Below are 4,782 nucleotides of genomic sequence, written 5' to 3'. Positions count from 1 at the left end.
TGGAAGCTGTGAATGAAATTTACATTAGCAGGGTGTTGCTGTTCAGTTACAGATGGTTTACCTGATGAATAGCAATGTAACCCTTTGCTCTGAGAAATTATCTTCTCTCTGTTGAGAAGAGCTAAGGGAGCCATAAAAATGTGACAAAGATGAGAGAGAGAATCTTTTTCTCTAAGACTGTGAGGGAGAATGATTTGGGAGCATAGTGGTCCGTGTACCTCAAAGAAAGCTGCTGGGAAAACCCCATGGAAGTCTCTTCTTTTCCATCCCCAGGGATGATTTAGGATAAATATTTTGCATCATGTATTTAGAAGTATGTATGGCTAGGTGTGGTAGCACACACCTGTAATCCCAGCACTCGGAAGGCTGAGGCAGGAGGAGTGCTGCTAGTTCATTCTAGCACAGTCTGGACTACAAAGTGAGTTCAAGGGCAGCCTGAGCTGTGTAGTGAAACAGTATCTGAAAAAGTCAAAAAAAAAAAAAAAAAAAAGAAGTGCATACATTCCTATCACAAAGTAGGTACTTCATAAATATCCCCAATTTTTGATATTTAAGAATGCTTATTAAATAGAAGACTAATCCATGAATTGAGAAGCAAAATGACTATGTAATCAAGACAGTACCACCATAAATCTACAAATTTAATGAATGACTTTTAAAAACTTCTGTTTGAGTCAACATTGATGACCCCTAAGGGAGCTGTGTTTCTCTCTTCCTTTTTTTCTTCTTCTTTTCCCCTTCCTCCTTCCTCTTTTCTCCTTCCCCTCCTTCTTTTCCTTCATTCCAAGCAGTTTTAGGTTACAGAAACTTGAGCAGAAAATACAATGTCCCTACCTGCTTTATTTCTCCACCTTCTTTTAGATCCCTTTGTTCATGACATTTTGCATCAGTCAGGCACATTTGTAAGAGCTGATGAAACAAAACTGAGACATTCTTACTAATTGAAGTCCACAGTATGTATTAGAGTTCACTTTTTGTTTGACAGTTTTGTGATTTTTGACACATGTACAATGTGTCCATGGCTACACTATCTTACAGAATAATTTCTCTACCCTTCCCTTCTTATCTCTTCACCTGGACCTCTCTGACAGCCACTCTTTGTCCACATTTTTAGAAACTATGGTAAAATATATGTCACTTAAGTATGTTTAAGTATCAAATTAAATGGCGTCATGTACATTTATCTGCTCTCTTTTTACTGACTTGGTGCTTTTGCCTTTTCTAGAATGTCAAGTAGTTGGAATCATAGAGCATGTAGGCTTTTGGGACTGTCTTCTTTCACCAAAAGGTGCACCTTAAGGGAACTCTGAGGTAGTAGTGCTGATGAAAATTTTAGAAAAATTCCGTCATGGACACTGACCCTGATTTACTGCCTGGAATGAGGATGATACTAGGAGGTGTCTTAGTCTCTTAGCCGTTGCTGTAACAGAACACCTGAGACTGAAACATTTACAAAGAAGAGAGGTTTATTTTAGCTCACCATTCTGGTGGCTGAAAAATCTAGAGCTGTATCTGCTCAGTTTCTGACAAAGCACATGTGGTTTGGGTAAGAAATGACCCCAAAGCTCTGATCCACAGTGCAGTAGTGTTTAGAGATGATTGGAGCTTGAGAATGCCTATCTTGGCCATGGATTAATCCATTGGTGGGTTGATAACAGAATGGCCTATTGGGAAGTGGAGAAAGCAGCAGGAGGTGGGGCCTATGGAGGAAGTAGGTCAGTCCTCTGTGTTCTCAAGAACTACAGTAACCCCTGCTTAAGGGCTCTGCCCTCATGATCCCAACACTGCCTACTCCACACCACCTCCTAAGGTCCAAGAATTCAGCCTCAGTGTGAATTTTGGTGAAGACAAAGCATAACATGGCAGGAGAGTTCTCTCAGGAAATGTAGAAACTTAGACTTGAGGAGTTTTCTAGTGAAGGGATTTGAAGTAGAAACAACAGAGTAGTTAACTAATAGTGATGTCTGCAGATCTGTGATTGCTGCATCCAACCCTTTGAGATATGATTGTTTCTGTTTATTTAGATTTTAAAGTGCTTTTTATATATTTTAAAATATACTTAGGGATCTTTGTAAGGATTCAAAGTCCCTTTATTTCATCTAATAAAATGGAAAAATAAAATTGTACTTTCTCTTATGAATAAGCATACTAAAATACTATAATCATTAGAATAAAAAACTAAAGCATAAATTCTGTCTAAATGGAAAGAACAGATATGAAGTTATTACTTTTGTGTGGAATGAAAGCTAACTATTGGTAAAGGACAGGTTTTGTTGGCAAAAATCACAGATTAAGCAAGAGATTCCTAAGAAAACCTAGAATGAAACTCGCAGAAGAAATGATCATTTCTTTTACCGATATTTCCACGTTTGGAACTTACAACAGGGGCAAGCGTTGACAGCATGACTGAGGAGAAGGCAGAGTTGGAGAAAAGTTTGACTGTGGTGTCAGGTTGCAATTGCCCACTTCGGGGTAATTGTGAAGCAGGTGCACAAATTATAAGCACACAGAGCAAGTTAAACAAGTTGCGCCAGTGATGACGTAGGTAGTGTGGTGGCTACTGGGAATACAGTGGAGACCAAACACACTGGTGCCCTAAAGGAGCAGGGGTTTTGGTGCCAATGAAGTCCTGCGATAAACCGAAATTAAAATATAGATAAGCTCAGGAAGGAAAAAAAAGCATAATAAAGATTAGTGTGTTGGGGTATCTATTTCAGATAAGGTGGTGGGGGCAGGCCTGTCTCAGCAGTGACATTTGAGCAAGATGTTTAAGTAATGAGGGAACCAGCTATGAATAGATTTTGGAGGCACTCCTCCTAGGCAGAGGGAACGTCAAGTGTAAATGTCTGGAGACTGGAGTTAGGTTGGTATAGTCAAGGAAAAGAACTCTAGGATGACCGGATTCCAGTGAACAAATAGTGAAAGGGATAAAAGTTGAGTTTGGAGGGGCAAACGGGACCACATCACGGACGGGCTGGTAGTCCAAGGAAAATAATTTGGATTTTATTCTAAGTGTGTTGGAAAGCCATCTGGAGTGCTGGAGCCAGGAAGTGACATGATCTGACAGTATTTTTAAAAAAGATTATTCTGGTGTCTGTGTTAGAAATTGACTGAAGGGAGGGAGGTAAGAATAGGACAAAGGGGCCAGGCGGAGGCTGTTGTGGATCTCCGGATGAGAGCTGCAGAGGCCTGCGCGTGCGGGTGGCAGCGATCATTGCTGGACCGGATTAAGCAGGGCTGGAGGAGGAAAGTAGACCCGGAAAGAGTTGCCGGTGGATTAGCTACTGGTGATAAAGGATGCGAAGGAGTTTTTGAGCGTCAGAAAGAGAGTTTTTAACCTCTCGCTGGGGTGAGTTGGGGTCTTTCTTGGCGAGATGGCGCCGAAGCTAAGTGGAGTAGTGGGAGACAACAGCTATGCAGGGCCAGCGGGGAAGAAGGCAGATGCAGCAAGGAGCCTGTTCTGCTTAGGCAAAAGCAAGCGTGGTGTCTGGAATTGAGATGAGAAAACTGCGGGTTAAATCTGCAAAGAGAGACTGGGAAGGGCCTGAAATGCCAGGCCAATATTTGATTTTCCGAAGCAGAGGAAGTGTATCTCTCAGAAGTGAATTTAGTGGCAAGAAACTGGAAGCTTACCAAGGACCTTGGACACGGAGGACTTTTTTCCTCTTCATAATGAAAGACCCAGGGATGCTCAGTTGAATGTGAGGCTGTGCGTGCTCATAAGGAGCTTAAACTAAATCTTTATGTTTTATCATCTTTAATATTTAGTTTTCTTTTTTTATTTTAAAAGTTAGAAAAAACTAACAAAACACCAATGAAAGACAAAATAAAAACAACACAAAAATCACAAAATGATACATGACCTCAAAACAACATGATAGGAATTAACAATGGTTGCTGCATTACATACTGTTATCTTCAACAAAGTTGCTCAGTTCACCAGACAAAAGAATGTAAGATTGATCAAACAACTAAAGACAGTAATAGTAATAATAAAAAACATTGGAAATGATGCAGAGCTTCTCCATATAAGATGGCAGGAGTTCAATAATGGTTCTTATACTGCATATTGTTGTTTTTAGATCAGTCATTCTGATTACCAAATTCAAGCATGCAAAATTGGCCAAGAAAAAGAAAATTTTAAGCTTTGACTGTTCTTTTCAATAAACCACAGACATCAGCAATTCACTTCTTCCTGCTACCCTTATATTAATCATCCATCCTCATGCCTATTACGTCAAGGTTTGTACTCTGAACAGGAGGTAGGAGTACAGGGGGACAAAAATAACAAACCCTTGTGTTTTCCTCCCTTTTCGTTGATTGTGGCAAAAATATATATAAAACACAAAATTTGCCAATCTAAACATTTTTAAATGTACAGTTCAATAGCATTAATAGAACCCATAATATTGTGCAACATCAAAAAAAAAAAATATTGTGCAACATCACTACTATTTCTTTCCGAAGCTTTTTTATCATCTAAAACTTGTTCATCATCCAAAACCAGAAACTCTGTAATCATTAAACATTGCAACCTTTGTAACTCTGTAAGCATTCCTCCCTTGCCCTGCCCCTGGTAGTTCCTAATCTAATCTGCTTTCTCTCTCTCTGAAGTTGGAGCCAGTCTCACATGATCAGGAAAATGAGAACCTCTATGAATGTTCATTCAGTGGATTTATACCTAAATGATGTTTTTATACGTCCTCTGGGGAATTTCCCTATCAGCCCTCTCTGCATTGCTTCTCTCACCTCTTTTTTTTTTTTTTTTTTTTTTTTTTTTTT

Source organism: Chinchilla lanigera, unplaced genomic scaffold (genome assembly GCF_000276665.1).
Source record: "Chinchilla lanigera isolate Chin_1 unplaced genomic scaffold, ChiLan1.0 scaffold00007, whole genome shotgun sequence".
Lineage (NCBI taxonomy): Eukaryota > Metazoa > Chordata > Mammalia > Rodentia > Chinchillidae > Chinchilla > Chinchilla lanigera.
This window is presented reverse-complemented; position numbering follows the sequence as displayed.